The sequence below is a fragment of the Mauremys reevesii genome, linkage group 2, assembly GCF_016161935.1.
Source record: "Mauremys reevesii isolate NIE-2019 linkage group 2, ASM1616193v1, whole genome shotgun sequence".
NCBI lineage: Eukaryota > Metazoa > Chordata > Testudines > Geoemydidae > Mauremys > Mauremys reevesii.
The window spans coordinates 212,593,392-212,614,512 of NC_052624.1; the positions used below are offsets into that span (position 1 = coordinate 212,593,392).

Here is a 21,121-nt window from a genome sequence, read left to right on the forward strand (position 1 = left end):
CCCTGAGCATTCAGTCACAATTAGGAGTGGGAGAGTATTTATCTGCTGGGATAAGAAAACACTATGCTCTCCTGAATCATCAGTAAAGTGTTACATAGCAAAAGAGGAAAATGGCAAAAGAGAAAGGCCAAAGGAGATGGTGAGAAAGGCATAGCTGGCATGGAAAGAAAGAAAACAAGAGACAGAGACAAACAAAGGAGAAAAGCAGAAGCATTTAAAAAAAAAACCACCACACAACACACATTCTGCCAGAAGTGGTTCCCGTTGTGAATCCCAGACATGTCCAAGTTTGTTTTTTCTTTCACTTGACTCCTTACCTGCATATCATGAGCAAGCATCTAGTCCTCTCTCACATATACTATTTGTAGGGGAAAATGCTTTTTCCTGCAACTTTTCTTGTTGCACAAAATTTGGAGCACCTCTGAACTGATGTGTGCTGACAGTCTGGCACTTTTCCTGGCTACTTTCCTGACCAACCCCCCCACCCCCTCCACACACACACACCCCTGCCTTGCCATCTGCCTGCTAGAATCAAAGAGAGAAGAGTAGATGATGACCCTTGTGGCTACAGCTATATGGGAGCTAGCAATCACAGCCCAAGCTATAGTGGATATACCTAAACTAGCTCTCAATTAAGCTAGTGCACTAAATATAGTAGTGTAGTGGTAGCACAGGCAGCAGTGGCACAGACTAACCACCCTAAGTACAAACCCACCTGAACCCTGTTGGGTATGTACTTAGAGTGGCTAGCACATGCTACTGTTGCCTGTGCTACCATGACTACACTACTCTTTTTATAGTGTGCTAGCTCAGAGGAGAGCTAGTGCAAGTATATCTGCATAAGCTGTGACTCACACTCTCCTCCCCCCCCCCCCCGCTAGTAATGTGCATACAGCCTGAGATGTGCAGAAAGGTACACTGGGTCTATGCCTGTTTGGAGAGTGAGGGAGGTGTCTGTAGTTTACACATATGATAATTGTATGTGTATGTGTCCTTCAGGTTACCTGCATGATATTCTCCTGCCTGAATGCACAGTGTTAAGTCAAAAGGTGTCTGTTAGAGGAACCAAGGAGGAAAAATCAGAATAGTGACACAGAAAAGAGTCTTTGAGGAAGCAATGGGAAAGATTCCCTACATGGCTCCATCCCAGCTAAGAATGATCTACTCTTCCAAAGGCTAAGCAGGATGGTTTGCTTCTCACAGACAGTCTAAGATTGGAGAGACCATTGGATTCCACCCTGAGTGATCTGCAGTTGCCAGGCCTGTCACCTGAGGGTGCACTTCAAAGGGACAAAGGGGTCTAAGACAAGGGCTTTCATGGTAACTTCCATTGAAGTCAAGGGTAAAAATCCCATTGGAGCCAACGGGAGAAGACCCATAATGATGAACTGCTATTCTCCAACTATCGCTGACTCAAACAAACATCCTCATGCATATCCTGGCCTGGTGTAGCCACTGCAGTCATCCCAGAGTCCATTGTCCACTGCCACAATACGAAATTTAGGGATGAGACAAAGTTAGGGGACCCATGCTGAGGAAATTGCAAGTCTGACATTGGAGGAGTGTTTCATGTTACAAATTTTAAAAACTTCACTTTTTTCCCTTACTGAGTCTTATGAATGAAGTTATTGCCATTTCAGATTAGATCAGTGACCCTTATATAGTCTCAACTCAACTGTATCCAGTACCCAATGCTTCAAGGAAGGTGCAAGAAATCTCATAGCAGACAATTATGAAATAATCTGCTCATAGAGTTTCATACTAACCCTTTCCATTATGGTTGGCTTACTTCCTGAAACATGAGGGTTGATAACCCTAACTTTTCAAATCTTATCTGATGTTACTGCTTCTCAGGGAGATCTTGTGACAATGGATTTCTACAGATTAATTGTGTGCGGTGTAAAAAAAATGCACTTCCTTTTTCAGTTTAAAAGTTACCTTTCCATTCACAATCATTTTCCTATACTGAGAGAGCAAATAGGAGCATCTTATTTATCTTCTCTACACCATTTGTTATTTCACATATATCAAGCATGCTGCTTACTATTAATTTCCTCTTTAAACTGCATGGTCCCAGTCTTACCATCTTGATTCCAGCTTTTGAACACCATAAAATAAGTTTTACAATTTTTGTGATTTCTCAGCTGATGGAACATTGCCCCTACAGCATAATCTTTAGTAATTCAAAAAATTGGGTAGAAAAAAAAAATCCCCGAACTTGTGCATTTCCAATAAAGAAGGGTAAAAAACAATTAGAAATCACTAAATCTCCAGAAATGGGTTTACACATAAGCCAGCTGCACTCCCAGAGCCATCAGATGTATCATTAATAAATGGGGGTGAATAATGAAGGATTTCTAGGGAAATGCAACCTAGATGGAGCTACTATATGGTGGGTGCAAAACTGGTTGGAAAACCATTCCCAGACAGTGTAGTTATCAATGGTTCACTGTCATGCTGGAAGGACATAACGAGTGGGGTCCCACAGGGATCAGTTCTGTCAATATCTTAATCAATAGATAATGGCATAAAGTTTGCAGATGATACCAAGCTGGCAGGGGTTGCAAATGCTTTGGAGGATAGGATTAAACTTCAAAATGATCTGGACAAACTGGAGAAATGATTTGAAGTAAATAGGATGAAATTCAATAAGGATAAATGCAAAATATTCCACTTAGGGAAGAAAAAAAAAACCAATCAGTTGCACACGTACAAAATTGGAAATGGCTGCCTAGAAAGGAATACTACAGAAAGGGATCTTGGGGGCGGGGTGTCACAGTGGATCAGAAGCTAAATATGAGTCAATAGTAACACTGTCGCGTGCAAAAAAAAAAAGAAAAAAAAGAGGAAACGTGTCTTGCTTACAACACTCCTGCTAATAAATCACAAGTAGTAATTCTTCCGCTCTACTCTGCACTGATTAGGCCTCAACTGGAGTATTGTCTCCAGGTCTGGGCAGAACATTTCAGGAAAGATGTGGACAAATGGAAGAAAGTCCAGAGAAGAGCAACAAAAATAATTAAAGGTCTGGAAAACCATGACCTCTGAGGAAAGATTGAAAAAAACTGTTTAATCTGGAGAAGAGAAGGCTGAGGGGGGGCACATGATAACAGTTTTCAAGTCCATTAAAGGTTTTACAAGGAAAAAGGGAGAAAACTTGTTTTCCTTAACCTCCGAAGATAGGACAAGAACCAATAGGCTTAAATTGCAGCAAGGGAGGTTTAGGTTGGACATTAGGATAAACATCCTAACTGTCGGGGTGGTTAAGCACTGGAATAAATTGCCCAGTGAGGTTGTGGAATCTCCATCATTGGGAATTTTTAAGAGCAGGTTAGACAAATACCTGTCAGGGATGGTCTAGATAATATTTAGTCCTGCCATGAATGCAGGGGACTGGACTAGATGACCTCCTGAGGTCCCTTCCAGTCCTATGATTCTATGTACAGGCCCAAGGATTTCTTGGTAAGGTGGAGGGAGCGATGTTCCTCAAATTCCACGGAGCTAGAAAATAAACAAGGAAAGGAGGCTTAAACTTTATTGATTCCAGGATATCTACAGGGAGGTCCTGCTCCTCATGGCTGCTCTGAGACACAGGACCAGCTCTAGGCACCAGCAAAGCAAGCACGTGCTTGGGGTGGCACAATTCCCAGGGCGGCATTCCGGCCATTTTTATTTATATTTATATATTTTGTTTGGGCAGATGCGCTCTCGGAGCTTCAGGTGGCAAATTTTTTGCTTGGGGTGGCAAAATACCTAAAGCCAGCCCTGCTGAGACCACCTCTCCCTAGTAGCATGTAGCCCCCTAATAGCTAGTAGTCCCTGAAAACTGTACTGCATTGTCTCCTCCACTACAACAGTGTATTCCTACTCCATCTGGGGAAGGAAGTGTTGGTCAGATGTGCTAAGTACCACAGTTGCTTGTTAAAGTATTTAAACTCTTTTAGCAGGAGACCATGATGTTTCCCATCTTACAGTCCAATATGTCTTTCCCCCCCACAATCCCAATAGCTGCTGAGCCTCAGCCATGCAATGCTAGGGTCTCGTGCAAATTCCACTGAAGTTCTTCCATTAATGTCAGTGAGCACTGGAGCAGGCTTCTAATATACAAGTGCTTCCATGATATGAGGGGCAGGGAGAAAAAGTTGTTTGCACTCCCTTCTTTTCACTTCCCTGCTGGTTGGCCTCTCCTTACCCACCTCCTCTTCTGCAGCACAAAGGGCAACTGTCTGTCCCTTGGCTGCTTCTATTATAATTAATAAGGTAACCTTAAGGATTGTGTGTTACAAAACCAAGCAGCCCAGTACCAGTGAAGTGGGCTTTGAAACATCATGAGTAGTGAAACATGGACATAACACAAACCAGGATCAATGACACCAATCTAATCAGCCAGACCATTTACAACAGAAGGCAAGGGCCAATCCAATCCGCCTAGGATAATAGAATTGGGGTGGGGGGAGAGGAGGGTGCTGGGGGAAATACATCTTATTGTGAAATGTGCCCAGTTATTCTTATAGGTCACTCATCACCGGCTGAGGAACTGTTCAAATGCCACCAGCTTCTATAATTACAGATGTCCTTCAATACTGCCTTAGCTCTAAGACCTGTCAAAACAGCTTGGACTACTGTTCCACATCTTAGATTTTAATAAAAGTAACCTTTTCCTCTAGTTAATGCGACTCTGGCCACTTAACCTCAAAATTCATTTTTAAAAGAACTCATCATCCCTTCCCCCCTCCAGCATCAAGACAAACATTATGTAAATAAATGGCAAATAATACTCTGTTCCAAATTGTGATTTCAGCTGTATTGATGTAAGTCCAGTATAATTCCAATGGAGTTATTGGAGATTTGCAACAATTTAAAAGAATAGAATTGGGCTCTTTGTTTTTCTAGTTTCATGGTGGAAGTTTCCATAAATTAACTTTTAAATCTGAAAGCCAGGATTTAATAACTGTGTGTGTCACGTCATGGAACAATGACCCCACTAAAATGATGTGATCCTAGAACCAACCTTAACACTATCTGTAAGTTTCAAAATCCTGTAGAGGTAACTGTAGCATCAGTTTTCAGAGGGAGTTTTGGACATTCAGGGAAGACACAGTATCAGCCCTGTTTTATTTTACTGTAAAAAGCTGCTCCACATGCAGTGCCTTTATGCTCTGTAACAAGCCAGCATGAAACAAAGCTTTTCCAGTGCATAGAGATGTTGTCATGCTCATTTCCGGGGGTTGCCAAATTTCAGCCTTTATAACCATTATCAGACTTCGTCCATGTGCTGCTGAAAACAGCTTAGACATCTTCCAGTGATTCACCGATAGTCCTGCACAGGATGACTTGTGGTGCAACACAGGCCTTTTAAACCCAAGAACCAGGCTCCTTTGTGTGAAATAATTATTTTCTTCTCAAGTGTTCTGTTGGAGATAATATTATTAATAAAAAATGGGAGGGTTTTTTAGTGTGTCTTGGCCTCATTCTGGGAGGATTATATACTCTCTCTGCTGAGATTGTGGTCCATCAATTGTCCCTGCCTGGGAGATATCTGTGGTGGGAATGAGTATAAAATACTTTTAGTGTTCTGATAAGTGGGTGTGAATGTATCTAAGTCAGTCTAAGAGTGAAGAGGGAGTCGAAACTGGTGCCACTTACATATTTGTGGGCAGTCAGGCAGAAGGTTTGAGTAGCAAATTGTTTTGCCTCCCCCAAATCTATTTAAGCTACACCAATTTAGAGACTCACCTCTGAACTTGGTCTTTTGTCTCAGTACATGCTTGTATGCAGCAAAGTGCATGTTTGATAATTTTATTAATGCTAATGTTAAAAAATTATATAATACACAGGTTAAGAAGAGAGCATCTGTACATCTGGGTATAGTGCTTAGAGTTATCCAAAAATACAAAGTTTGTTTTAAAAAAGTCAAAATATATAATCAGCAGTAAGCCAAATTTAGGTGAATAAATTTAATGATACAGTTTAGATATTTGTACTACATTAATAAACAACCCTTAAGAAAATGTTTACTTTGAATTCTTCCTGTGGTTAGATGTTTGGCTGTGTGTGTGTGTGTGTGTGCGCACGCTGTCCCAGCTCTGCACAGACAGCCGGCATGGCAGACCTTGAGCAAACCACCCAATGACCACAAGATCCGTTAAGGTATAAAGGCGCCAAGCCAGGTTTATTGTTGACAAAGCACGGTAATAGCACCTGACAGACTCTACAAGGGTACTAACACATGTATGCCCATGACAATGGATGCAGCTCAGTGAATGGCGGGACTTTCCCCCCTCCATTCCCATTTCCATTCCCCCCTCAGCTGGACAAAGATACTCCTCTGAGATATCTCTTTATACCCTGATACAAACAAGTTACTTACTGCTTCGGACATAGTTAATTACTGCCCCCTGACATGGCTAGTTATCACCACCTTTTGCTTGTTGGTTTGATCAAAACATCTCTGGGCTTGGCTACACTTGAGAGTTGCAGCGCTGGTGGAGGCTTTCCAGCACTGCAATTAGTAACTGTCCACACCTGCAAGGCACATCCAGCGCTGCAACTCCCTGGCTGCAGCGCTGGCTGAACACCTGGTCCGCTTGGGGAATAACGAGTGCAGCGCTGGTGATGCAGCGCTGCTTGTCAGGTATGGCCACACACCAGCGCTGTTATTGGCCTCCAGGGTATTAGGAGATATCCCAGAATGCTTTTAACTAAATTACTCTCTTTGTGTTGTTATGCAGCCTCTCTTTGTTTTGTTGTGAACTCGGGGCTCCCGGAGCTGCTTATCTAAAAAACAAACACAGCTCCTGTTTTCTGTGATCAATCTGTAACTGACTGAACAATCAAATGAGATAAACCCCTGCCTGCCTCATTCACAGGGGTTGAGTGTTTGCTTGACAGAGAAACGGGGGGGAGGGGGAGAAGGAGTCTGTGCTGCTTATCTGGTCTGCAGGCTGTTTGCAGTTAAGACTAAGGGGTCAGGAAAATTTTCTGATTTTGCAAGGCAGGGAGCTAGTGTCAGCTCCAAAAATCCACTCTCTCTCTCTCTCCCCCCCGCTCCCTGTCACACTATACCCCACCCCCTTCTTTTGAAAAGCACATTGCTGTCACTTGAACGCTGGGATAGCTGCCCATAATGCATCACTCCCAACAGCGCTGCAACTGTGACCACACTGTAGTGCTGGTAGCTGTGAGTGTGGCCACACACCAGTGCTTTCCCTACACAGCTGTACGACCAGCGCTGTAACTCCCAGTGCTGCAACTCTCAAGTGTAGCCAAGCCCTCTATTATGTATTGTCAACCTAACCTTACCATTTAGGAGGAGTCAGTATGTTTCTGTTATTCTTGGGGAATGCTTGTACCATCCTTGATATCGGGATGTTCTGGTACCACTTGATATCAGGATATGTTTGTGTAAGTCCTCTGTGCTTAGTACTTCTTAGAAATGTGTATTTCTGCAACATCAGCCCTGTTCTTGCCAGATACTGTGAGCAGGTCCAGCCTCGTACCAGGCCTCTGATACAGGGCTTATGTCTCAGGCTTTCTTCCTACTACACCTCCATCTCAAATCCACATACAAAGCCAGACTACTGAATGATGAACAACTCAGGTTAAAATCATAGTAATTTAGCAAAAAGCATATCACTTAAAAAGTTGCTAACATTTGCCTCATACAGTGGTGCATCAAAGCTGTATGCATACAAACAAGAGCCTCTCAGAAATATGGATGCCAGATCCTTAGCTGTCTTAAATCAGCACAGCACCAAGAACCTAGCCCAGAAATCCATATAAGGAGGTGCAATCTATACATGATAGATTAACAGGTCACTTATAAGAAACATGATTCTTGGAATTTGAGAACGTTAGTTCTATTTGTCTTTGGCACATTTCTGGGAACACAGGGTACATCTAGACTGCAATCATCGGCTAGGAGTGCAGCTTGTGTATACATATCTGAGCTAGCTTTAATCTGGCTAGCTCAGGTCCTGGAGTAGTGAAGCAGTGGCAGTGTGTGCTTCATTGTGGTCTGTACAAGCCCGCACCAAATACTGAGAAGTTACTCTAGAGGCTAACCTGAGTTGAAGCCTATGCTGCTGTGGCTTCACTACTCCAGGACCTGAGCTTGCTAGATTAAAACTAGCTGGCTTGGGTGCGTCTACATGAGCTGCAGTCACACTGTATGATTGCAGTATAGACCGTCTCTATTGTCAAAGTGAATGAAGAACATCGTTGAAGAACATGAGCTAATGCTTTGTAGTACCTAGCATTCATTCATTCCACCCACACACACACACTTACTTTTTTGGAACCTTTTCTCACTAGACCATCCAGGTGTCTTTAATATGAAGTTCCAATCCAGGCCTATTGAGGTAACATTTTGTAACAAAGACACTCCCTCAAAGATGGAGAAAGATAAAATTATAGACCCCCCCACACAGGAAATTATGTACCTATGCACCACTTGAATGTATTTTGCCTGATCTATCTTGTTCTTTATTGAAAGCAAACAAATTAGGCTGACTTGAAAAAAAAAAAACACACTTCCGTAAGAGTAAGGAAGGCTCATAAGACTTTTCAGATTGAAAAAGCCTGTGTTTCTGGTTCATTATGGACTTGGGTCAAAGCCCATTGAAATCAATGGTGGGTGGGGGAGAATAGTCACTGACCTCTAGGGGCTTTGGACTAGGTCCTATTTAAACATTTTAAATGGCTTTGTTGATTTTTTAATAGAAAAGACCAAGTAACCAGAAGTATTGGAGCCAATGATCCCAAGCTTTGGTGAAATTCTGATCTTCAGTTTATCTTCACAGTGGGCCAGTCTCCATAGTTGTCTGAACGTAAAATGTTTGAATCCAGATCCTAATTTTAAGTGTGTGGTTTATACCAGAGGTGGGCAAAGTACGGTCAGCAAGCCAGACCAGCCCTGAGCTCCTGGCCGGGGAGGCTACCCTGGACCCTCCCCTGCTGTTCCCCCTCAGCCTCAGCTCACTGCGCCGCTGGGCAGCTCAGCACCGGTGTGGGGCCGGCAGGGGAGAGCAGGGAGGGAAGTTCACCCGCAGCCTCAGGAGAGCAGGCGTACGGTGTGGGTGGTGGGAGCATGGGGAACCTGGCTGGAGGACTTAATAAATACAAACAAACACACACACTAGTGCACAATTCCTTCCCTAGATAACATCTAGACAGGCCTTTGAAAAATGAAATTTGGAGTTGAAGTTAGAATTTGATCCTGGACAGCTTCATTACAGTGGACCTCTGTCTGGAAGCCTCAGAACCTTGCTGTTTTGCACACCAAAATAGAAAATTAGACAAGGACAAAGTCTGAGCCTTAATGACTTGCATGCAGGACCTGAATCCTCTTGTGTAAATTGAGCCATCAATGAAGTAGTGCAGGAGACATAATTCAACATGTCTTATAACAACCTAATGTGGCATATCACATTATAGTGCAACAGATGAAACTTTGTGAGGGGAAATTTCCAGTGCTATAACAAGCAGCTCACTAACTACCCACAGACACCAATAAATCACAGTTCTGGGGTCCACACTAGCAAAACCCTGCATTTTGCTCTGGGTCCCTGGTGCACCACACAGATACATAGGGCACCAATGTGGTAATTTTTAGCTGAAACCTGAGAGAAACCATAAAAGGACGCAAGGTTTTCCCATGCAAGCTATGCAGGTGTTGGTATTCACAGGTGTCAAATGCACTTACAGTTAAGAGTAATGGGGAGAAAAACAGAAACACACACATAAGAATTAGATGGTTGGAAATATAGCAAATGCTGGAAGTAAGAAATATGCAGTGACAAATTCAACTAGGAGAAAGTCCAGTATGTTTCAAAGAGAAATTGTCATTGTAACAGACAGAAGAAATGAAGTATTGTGAAAAATTCAGTAGTAGCAACCAAATGTGAATAGGTGTTAAGACAAATGCTAGTATTACTGTGAATTCAGGAAATGCTCTAGAGAGAACAAATTGGGAAGAAGTCATTTAATACCAAGTAGTAGGTGGTAAAACTAATTCAGCCAGGGAACACAAAAAAACCCTGTTATTTTAAAGATTTATGAGCTCCTTTGTACAGGAAGCACTTGTCTTCTAATACAGATTTCCTTAATGTTCCTGAAGAATTTCCCCAGTCACTTTTCTGCAGGCTTTTCAGCGAGAGCTAAGAAACCTGAAAGAAGACAGAACCCTGGGTTGGTCCTTTAAGCAATATATAAATAGGAGCAGAAGTACTGTGTAGTCTGGTTAAGAGACTACATAGCTATTAGGTGCAACTTTGTGTATTAATGAATGTTTAACTATTTAACATAAACAGCACAATAGTAAGGATTGAACCCAGAAGGACTTATGGAGCTAAGGGAATGAGCTTCTGAGTGCCTGAGTTAAAGAAGTATGGGCTGGATGAATGGACTATAAAAGGTAGATAGAAAGTTGGCTAGATCATCAAGCTCAACGTGTAGTGATCAATGGCTCCATGTCTAACTGGCAGCCGGTTTCAAGCAGACTGCCCCAAGAGATGTCCTTCAATACTGCCTTAGCTCTAAGACCTGTCAAAACAGCTTGGACTACTGTTCCACATCTTAGATTTTAATAAAAGTAACCTTTTCCTCTAGTTAATGCGACTCTGGCCACTTAACCTCAAAATTCATTTTTAAAAGAACTCATCATGCCTTCCCCCCTCCAGCATCAAGACAAACATTATGTAAATAAATGGCAAATAATACTCTGTTCCAAATTGTGATTTCAGCTGTATTGATGTAAGTCCAGTATAATTCCAAAGGAGTTATTGGAGATTTGCAGCAATTTAAAAGTGGGTTCCAAAGAGGATGGATCTAGACTGTTCTCAGTGGTAGCAGATGACAGAACTAGGAGTAATGGTCTCAAGTTGCAGTGAGGGAGGTTTAGGTTGGATATTAGGAAAAACTTTCACTAGGAGGGTGGCAAAGCACTGGAATAGGTTACTTAGGGACATGGTGGAATCTCCTTCCGTAGAGGTTTTTATGGTCAGGCTTGATAAAGCCCTGGCTGGGATGATTTAGTTGGGGATTGGTCCTGCTTTGAGCAGGGGGTTGGACTAGATGACCTCCTGAGGTCCCCTTCCAACCCTGATATTCTATGATTCTAAGCTCAAAAACACAGTTCGGTTAACTCATAACTTCTGACTGGTCCAAGTGAGTTATATACAGCACTGGCTTCTGATATTCAGACATCACTATGCCTCAGTCCCCCTCCTAGAAGCAGTTTTACCCCATTCTCAATAGTCCATCAGCAGCCATCCCTGAGACTCAAAAGTACTTCTAGTAGTGCCAAGGTACCCTCACCACCTCTCAGAGGAGGAGCCCACCCTGGGACCCAATCTACCTTAAATCCAAGATTTCCATTCTACACTATTTTCTTGCACCACTTCATACAGTGCCTATTGCTGGTCAGACTTTACCTGGCTTCCCCCTCCACCACAGTATACAAACCCCTCCTTCAGGGTCCACCTATAGACCTCCTCTCTGGCCCTTATCTAGTTTCTTCGATACACTCTTCCTGGACTACTTCAGTAGACAGCCACTGCTAATCCTTCTCCAGTTCCTGGAGAATTTCACAATACCACAGGTCCCACCAACTTCCCCTCTCCTACTGAAAGCAAGCTTCCTTTTACAGTTCCCAGCAGGCCTAGGTCATTCACCAGGTCTGTCACATGACTTGGTGTGGGGGAAGTAAAACTAGATGCAGATTTTTGTTGGGACCGGAATCCCTTAAAGGCTCGTCTCATCTTGTACCATACTGTAGCTGCTGACAATGCTTACAAAGCAAAAAAGGCCCATGGATCTTACAGCCTACATACATACACAAAAATACTAAGATAAAAAGCCTTAAGGTTGCAAAGTCTGTATCCTCATCCTCCTGCTCCATCAGAAGCTCTATTGGGTGCCTTGAGTAAAGTGACCATACGTACTGGTTTTACCAGTACAGTACTGTTTTTTTGGACATTGGTCTGGTTAGTCGTGAGATGTAACCAGTACAGTTTAGGACTACAAAATCAAAAATTATTAATTTATCAAAAGATTGAGTACATCAAATCAATCCTTGATAAACCAGCCTAAATCAATTTTATTAATTTATCCTAGTTTTAGTTTTATTTTACACGACGGTTCTCGTCGTTGGATCTCGGCAATACTCGGCATTCAGCACACGCACTCTCAATATATTGTGGCCGCGGCGACTCTTCGATAACACTCCCGCGCATTACATACAGCCCGACCGTGGGAACTCGATTATGATGTCATCACACAGAGCCCCCCAAAATAGACCAGTTCGGTGTTAGCTTCGGACTATAAAAGGCCCTCCGCAGCACAGGACAGGCACCAGTGATCTGGCATCTTCGGACCGTGACACTGGCCCTCAGAGCTCCGCGTTCTCTCGGTTACTCGAGCTTTTCGCTCCGCCGTTTTCACGGCGAGCCTCTCTGCTTCGCCTGGACCCCTTGGACCAGAATCGACGCCTTCGCCCCTTTGGACCAGGACCGGCGTCTTCGCCCCCCTCGATCCTGGACCGGTGACTTCGCCCCCTCGGACCAAGACTGACATCCAACGAAGTTTGTAATAATTGTTTATTTTTGGACACCCATGGCGCCAAAACGATGAAAGTGCGTCTTCAATGACGAGTTAAAATCGAAATATACATTCATCAAAGCAAGTACTAATAATGACAATAGTGAGGTGGAATGTGTAAAATGCAGAAGTATATTTTCTATTGCAAACAGTGGAAAAACCGACATTGAAAATCACATACAAACAGCCAAACATAAACGGGCCGTGTCTGCAGCAATTGCAAGTACGAGTGTGACATCATATTTTAAGAAAAAACAATTTGAAGATGCTGAAAGAAAACTAGCTGCAGCTGAAGGTTTATGGGCGTACCACACAGTAATGCATAATCACTCATTCCGATCAATGGATTGTACCTGCAAACTGATTAAAACATGTTTTGATGCCAGGTTTACATGTTCCAGAAGAAAATGCGAGGCCATAGTTACCGATGTGCTGGTGCCTTATGCGAAACAGTTATTGGAAGAGGATTTAGATGCTGCAAATTTTATTTCTATTTATTCGGATGCATCAAACCACAAGGAAGTAAAGTTGATTCCCATAATAAGATATTTTTCATACCAGTCTGGAATACACATCAAAATTTTGTAAGTAAGAGATTTTCCAGGCAAAACATCTGACATAGTTACTGATTATATTTTGGAAGTGTTAAAAAAGTATCGTTTAGATACCAAGATACTTGGATTTTGTGCTAACACCACCAATACTAACTTTGGAGGAATGCGAAGAAGTGGGAAAAATAACATTTTTACCAAGCTGAAATCAAATTTGGGTGGAGAGAGCGCTTGTGGGAATTGGTTGTGCCGCTCATATTTTGAGCAATGCTATACAAACTGCAGCCAACTGTGTACCAATTGATGTGCAAACATTCATCACCAATATTTATTCATACTTTTATATATATATACAGTGCGCGTTAATGAATTGAAAGAATTTTGTGAATTCGTGGACATTGAATATAAGAAAGTCTTGGGATACAGTGCCACACGATGGTTGGCGTTACGACCCGCGATTGAGCGCATCCTACAAATATATCCTGCCTTAAAATCATATTTTGCCTCAAACGAGAAGAGCCCCACAATTATCACAAATTATTTTGATAATTCAGAGACAGAGTCTTGGCTTTACTTTTTGCATAACGTGTCAATGTTCCACAATGCTATTTTGAAAATAGAAGGACAGGAGATTTCTATTATAGAAACTAGCAATATTTACAGTGACTTAAAAACAAAATTAGCTGACAGAAAAGCAAACATTTTCTTGCCGTTACAGGTGCGGCAAAATTTGAAGCAGCTTGAGGAAGAAGGCATATTAAAACCTGCTATTTTCAAAGAAAAAAGTGGTAGAATTTTATAACACGTATTCAATATCTAGAGGAATGGGAAGGACCTATTAAGCATACCGAAAAATTCAATTGAGTTTTGTTAAACACTAAACTCACCCATGACAACTTTCAAGTTTGCAGTGATTACATTCTTCAGTATTTTTCTGAAATCAATTTAGTAGAAGATGAACTGTTTGATGAAACCTGCTTTGTCCTGCGCTACATTACAGATGAAAAAATTACTCACTGGAGACAAAATTCTGTACCACTATCGAACAGATGGATTGAAATATTCAAAGCCTTCAGTGAAAATGATGTTTCCTACAAAAATATTGGCAAATTGGTAGAATATTGTCTCTGTTTACCGAACGTCTTTTTTCTTTGATGAACAATATCTGGTCCAGTGATAAAACTCAATTACATGATGAAACTTTGAAATATTTGCTAATTACTAAATATAATTTTAACCAAACTTGCATGAAATTTTATAAAAACATCCAGGAAAACGAATTATTATTAAAATCAATCCTCTCTTCACAAAAATATAAGAAGCAAAATTAGGAATGTAGATTAAGTACTTTTGTACCAGTTTTTATTAAAACCATTTTGTTTTACTGCTACACTTGTTTCTTTATTACTTAGATCCCAAAATCCTAAGTATAAAATTATGTACTAATCTACCCATATCAAATATTTGTTTTTTTTCCACAAAATTACTTTCATAATATATAATATAAATAAAAGAAGTACATTTTATTGTATTCTTTCACTTAAAGAAAAAAAAAGATAAGCATACTCCGTAATATTTGTTCAACTTATATTCTACAACAGCGACTATTACTCATGCTGGCTGAGCTATTTTAAATGTCCTGGTTTTAAATTTGAAAAAAAATGGTCACCTTAGCCTTGAGTGTGTCAGAAAAGGCCACAAAAATTCCATCAGTGCCTCACAGAAGCTCTGCCTGGTTCCTGACACAGGAGTGAAAGTGCAAGCAAGAGAAGATCTTCAAAAGGTGCCTCCATCCATGTTGCTGGCTCTGGTTGCTGGGAGCACACAGACGAAAATGACTGCTTGGCAGGATGAGTTGGTGGCTTCTGGCCATTCTGTGTCTGCTGCAAGTTCTGTAGTGGGCTGTTCCTCGGGGGGACAAACAGCTCCTCTGAGTACATCCCCAAGATCGGTTGCTGCTCCTGCGGCAAAGCCTTCAGTGGGACCAATTTCAGCATTAGAGTCACTTTGTTGTCCACACTTGGCCCCTGCTCCTGGCTTTCATCAGTCTCCACAGGGCAGCACGTCCTGCAGCGGGTCCCTCAGTCCCTCTCGGAGCAAAGGACCCACTGCCAAATTGCTGCCGAAGAATGAAGTGGCATGGTAGAGCTGCCATCAAAGTGCCGCCGATCGCAGCTTTATCTTTTTTTTTTGCTTCACTGCTTGGGGTGACAAACAGGCTGGAGCCAGCCCTGAGTCTCCATGGTGGATTCTGGGGCCATCCCAGCTGAGTAGGTCATCATGCACCACTGTTGACTGTGTACTCAGCCCAGTACAATAAAATAAAATGGGCACAATGTCAGCAAGTTGCCCAGGGTGTGGTTCTGGTCCCTGGATTTCCTATATTCAGTCTTGAGCTGCTTAACCAGTCTGATAAATTTGCAACATTGGCAGCTTCTTCACTATGTTGATATGTATGGTCATTTCGGGTCCTCTTACTAAAGTCCACAATTTTGCTGGCCTTGCATCAGAGATTTACCAAAATTTGCCTGCGCTCCCATGACCATGAAGCAACACTATGCAAAAGGCTTGTTCTGTTCAAACTCCATCAGAGAGGTCCTTTGGGGCCATCTGCCTGTCCCAAGTCAGGGTAAAGGAGGAGGGTTGGGCGTGGGGCTAGCAACTCCACCCTGTAAAAAATCAGCTTGCTACAGAAACGCCAACAATAGAGTTAACAGAGACTTTTAGCCTGGAAAAAGAAGGGTCTTCAACTCGAAGATGCATGACGCTGGGTGGTGAAAGCCGCGAGGAAGCCACTAAGCCGATCACCCTTCTTGCAGCCAGGAGGATTACCATCGGCACATGGAACGTGAGGACCATGTACGAGTCAGGAAAGACGGCGCAGGTTGCAGCAGAGATGAGGAGCAACAACCTGCAAGCGGAAAAGAGGCCGCCCAAGAAATACCTGGCGACGCGACCTTCAGGTTGATAGCAAAAAAATGGGCTATACCTGGAACCAGCTAGAGCGAATGGCCCAGGATAGAAGACTATGGAGATCTGTTGTTGGCGGCCCATACCCCGGTTGGGGTGACGGGCATGAATGAATGAATTGTTCTGTTCAGTCTCCACTGCAAACACAGAAGGCTCTCCGATGGTGTGTTTACAATTTGGTAGTCAGAAGACAATGAGAGTTAAACACTGGCTCACTGAGCTGCTGCACTACACCAAGGGAGCATGGTGAGCGGGAGTTGCTTCAGTTTTCACTGGAGCTGATTGGAGATTCTTGGGACAAAGAAAGTTAGCCCATGGGATTGTGGGATACTTTTGGCAGATTCCCAGAATCTGAGTTGAGAGTCTGCATCTACACTGCAAAGCAAAAGGCCTCAAACCCTAGGTCTTGGGTTGACCCAGGCTTGGACCCTCCATCCCTGTAGGATCCTAAGTCTGAGCTATTTGTGTATAAACAGAAAGGGGGGTTGGACTAAAGCCTGAGTATGAGCCAGGGCTTACATCGCAGCATAGACATACCCAGGGACAGCATTGGGTAGTAAACTAAATAGATCTCAGAGCATATCTTATGCACAACAAAAACAGCAGAGAGAAAAAAAGTTACTGTGCTGTTATGCACCCAGCGGAATATCAGTCCAAAAATCATCAACAAAATCCCAGTGAAATTCATCAGAGTTCTAAACCCACAATTATAAAAAGTGGGAAGCCTTCCTGAGGATGCTGTAAACAGCCTCTGACTCATGACTGCTGACCACACTACGGGGTCATGTGACCAGGTCACCTGGTGCTGGACTCTATCTTGGAATACCAGTGTTTTTCCACTGGCTGACATGGAAACCAAGCTTTGAAACAAAAGGTTCCCGCCATATGCAAAAGCTATTTAAGGCAGGGGAGTGACATCATCATGGTTATTCACTGACTCCCTGCCCCAAAGAAACTCTTAGAAAGACCTGAGGAACAAGGACTGAACTGAGGGGGTGTGGGGTGCGCCCAGGGTGGAGGAGTGCTAGGGGAAGGGATAGCTCAGTGGTTTGAGCATTGGCCTGCTAAACCCAGGGTTGGGAGTTCAATCCTTGAGGGGGCCACTTAGGGATCTGGGGCAAAAATTGGTCCTGCTAGTGAAGACAGGGGGCTGGACTCAATGACCTTTCAAGGTCCCTTCCAGTTCTAGGAGATGGGCATATCTCCAATTATTACCTTTTATTACCCAAACTAAAGGGATTTTTAGCCTGTGAAAGGAACACCTAGGATTTTAAACTGTAAAGAAGTGCAGCTGGTCCCTTAAGAATCTCTGCAGCCTGCTTGAATCATTTAGGGTGAGAATTTGCTGCTCATATCCAATCTCTTTAGTCTATTAAGCTTAGATTGCATTTTTGTTTATTTGCTAGGTAGCCTACTTTGATCTGTTCGCTGTCCCTTATAATCACTTAAAAAGCTACTTTTTGTAGTTAAAAAATGTTTTTGCTTTATCACAAGTCAGTGTGAGGGAATCAACTTGGAGCAAAAAGCTGTTGTATATTTCCTCTCCACATTGAGGGAGGGTGAATTTCATGAGCTTATGCTGTGCAGTTCCCTGTGCAGCACAAGATGGTATAACTTGGGGTTTACACCCCAGTGGGGGGGTGTGCACTTGAGTAGCTAGGCAGTTCCTTAGCTGTAGCCTTCCCATGCAGAGCTGATCACAGCAGCTGTACGTACTGCAACTGAGTGTGTTCGTACCTGTAGGTGTGCTGAAGCCTGAGAGAAAGCTTGGCAGGCTGGTCACAGCAGTACAGCATAAAGGGAGCCCACGCTGGTGGGTCAGGGAGCTCAGTAGTACGCCAGGGGATCTGTCACACTGAGATAGTAGGCATGCCTGCAGATCCATCCCCTGTCAGCATTAAAAGATGGGTTGTGCTTAATCCCTGGGAAAAGGCATCTTCTCCAAACCAAAGTAGGGTTGAGACCCCCCCAATTTTTTCCTTGCTGTGACAGGGTGTTCCACTCACCTCTAGGATGGTGCCTCCTCCTGGTCACTCTGGGAAATAGCTCACCAGGTCAACACCTCTTCCTGCAGTTGCACACAGTTTTTCTGCTCCCCTCCCTCTTCTTTCTGGGTCTATCACCTCTTCCTCACTCCTCAAGCTGCAGCCTTCTTTCCATGACTCAGTCCTCCAGCCAAGTCACCCTACATGTTTTCCCCTTCTAGGGTACCAGAGTGAGTCTCCCCTTTCACTGGCCCTTGCTATCACTCCTCAGGGAAACCTAGACCTGCCCTCTACTCTGGGTTCTGGCTCAGGGACCCTCTAGTCATCAGTCAAGGAGTGTTAACCTTACTGCCTTTCCCTGAGCCCTTCCCTTACAGTCTAGCACTCCCCAAAGTAACTATGGGCTACCTATCCCCATGGTCTCCAAACACACCTTCCTTCAGCCAGGGAGTAACTGGATACTTTCCCCAGCAGCTGCCTCTGTGCCTGATTTCCTAACTTTATAAGTCCAGCCCAGCTCTTTCTTCCCCAGATGACCTCCCTCACTCAGTCAGGTGATTTCTTACCCACCTGATTCCTCTCAGCTGTGGCCTGGTGGGTTAATTAGCCCCCTTCTCCATTTGCTATAATGCTTGCAGGGTACTATTGGGGGGCAAACACACCATCACACTTGCCTAGAAATAAAGATGTAACCTGCCTGAAACCCACACTTGCACTCTCAGAGTCTGTGCCCTGGGTAAAAGATTTCTTACAATAATACAATTTAAAATATTGCTAGAGCTCGTAAAAAATGGAAAATATTTTTCTCCATTCCCTTTGAAAATGTTTAACATTTGAATCTTTTCCATCAGCGTAAAACACTACTCAGTTAGTGGGAGACAGAGGCACCTTCTAAATGTTCCTTAAGCAGCTAGTGATATTTATTATTACCTGAAATATTTTGACCGGCTATTTACCTAGTTTTAAATCTTCTCATTCTTCAACACCTGATTTTGCTTAAACTCACTCATGGGTCTGTTTTGGTTCCTGGGCAACATAAAGTTAGCACTTGCACCAGGCTCATGGTCAGTGTATATAGATCCTCTGTCTAGCACCCGCCCTCCTGAGAGCTGGGACGTTACAATCCAACTTGCCTACACCCTGAGGCTAGTTCTGGCTCCCTCAGACTCCCCAGTAGCTTAAGCACCTCCTTCCCAGAGCTCCAACCTTGTGAGCACTCTGGTTTACAGTTCATCCTTTGAGGGGCTTGTGACAGTTGAAGCAAATAAACACAGACTCTGAATAGGGTTTCTTACATAATCACACTATACTTTAGATAGCACAAGAGATATGCAGCTGTAGGCAAAATAAGAAGCATCTGCCCATGAATCCTTGCCTCACTCTCCAGCATTCCTTGGGATTTAGGCAGAGTCTTCTACAGAATCCAGGATCTTTCCTCTCCTGCACATGGCTTCTCCTTTAGAAGATGAAGTCTCTCTGACTTACAGTCAGCATTCTCCACCTTTGGCTGGGCTGGCAGTCAACAAGCCTCCACAAATTTGTCTTTCTGTTCCTCTTTGGGTCCCTCTCTGAGTCTTCTTCCCCCACCCTCTCAGTTTCTGAGACTTTTCAAAGGGCTGCATCAACCTTTGGGTTCTTTGTTCTGCTTCAAAACCTCATCCCCACAGATCGCCTGGAATGTAACTGGATTCTTCCAGCTCAGGCACCCTCTTTAACAAACCCATTGTCCTGATAGAGCAGCGTCATTACAATGTTAATGATTCCTTTTGTTTGTTCTGTAGCTTTTTCCAGGTAGCATGTATGATACATGACAGGGGACTTGTCTGACTATGGTTGATTTATTATGCATTGAAGTGGAGTTATACAAAGAGTTCATAAAATAACCAATTCATAAATTTTACATAGCAGGTCTTCCAGATGGTCACATCTGGCTTTTGTAGTACTGCTAAAATCAATCCTTGGCTCTTTACTTTTATGCTTACGCAGATAGTGCTGTATAAAAACACCCCAACAGTGTGTTGAATAGTTAGGATTAAGTGGCCAAATCCAGCAGCCAATGGGGAAATTAATCAAATGAGTAAAATATGTAAAATCCACCCCCAGGTTTTGATCGTTAGTTTATTTATAATTTCTATACTTATCAATTCCCAAGCATGCTTTCCTTAACTGTTATCTCTGTTTCCCCATGTGTGAACTGGGGCTATTTGCCATCTCTTTACAGAGGGAGATAGCTCCTTGCACCCTTTCTCCACTCCACCATCACAATGCTGCAGGACCAGCTGAGTTGTGTTCATAATAATCATCACCACACTAATCAGCAGCTCAGGCCATGCTATCAGGCAGAGATGGCGGACGCACAGTTTACAAGGACTGTTGAAAAATGGTGCAAAACGAAATAGGAAACCCATGGAATGCTGGGACAGAAAGAACTGCTCCACTAACGTTATTATAGCGACTTCTGATCGTTGACTTAATTCTGTAGTGTAGACATGGCCCAAGTCAGCATAGCAGGTGAGTTACATCAGCGGGAGCAAAATTTTAATGTAGACACTAACATAGTTAGGTCTACGTAAGCTGCCTTGCATCAACCTAACTCTGTAGTGTAGACCAAGCCTGAGAAACTGAAGATGTTCAATATTTAGGTTATTTTTACACTGCAAGTGCTAAAGCAGCAAGTTCTAGTGCTGGAGCTACACCTCTGCAGTCTAGGCACTTGCTATAGTGACAGAGGAGATTTTTCTATTGCTGTAGTAAATCCACCACTTTGAGAAGCGGTAGTTAGATCACCCGAAGAATGTTTCCATTGACCTAGCTGTGTCTATACCAGCTGTGGGGGGAAAAAACCCTGACCAATGCAGCTAATCTAACTTACAGTGTAGCTGCAGCTATATCTACAGAAGAATGCTTCTGTCAACCTAGCAGCCATTGCTCAGGGAGGTACAATCCCTGAGCAATGGCAAAAAAAACCCTTCTGTTGGTGTAGGCTGCATCGGTGCAGCTATGTTGGCATAGTCTCTG

General features: G+C 43.2%; 1 long non-coding RNA gene across 1 annotated transcript; it reads right to left on the reverse strand.

Annotated features, from left to right (window-relative positions):
- Nucleotides 1-9,976: 9,976 nt before the first annotated feature.
- Nucleotides 9,977-18,606, reverse strand: LOC120396839. Its single transcript, XR_005593438.1, has 3 exons — nucleotides 18,125-18,606; nucleotides 17,856-18,006; nucleotides 9,977-10,166 (listed from the first exon to the last, which is right to left on the reverse strand). It is a non-coding gene; the product is annotated as an uncharacterized LOC120396839 (long non-coding RNA).
- Between the last annotated feature and the right edge of the window lie 2,515 nt (nucleotides 18,607-21,121).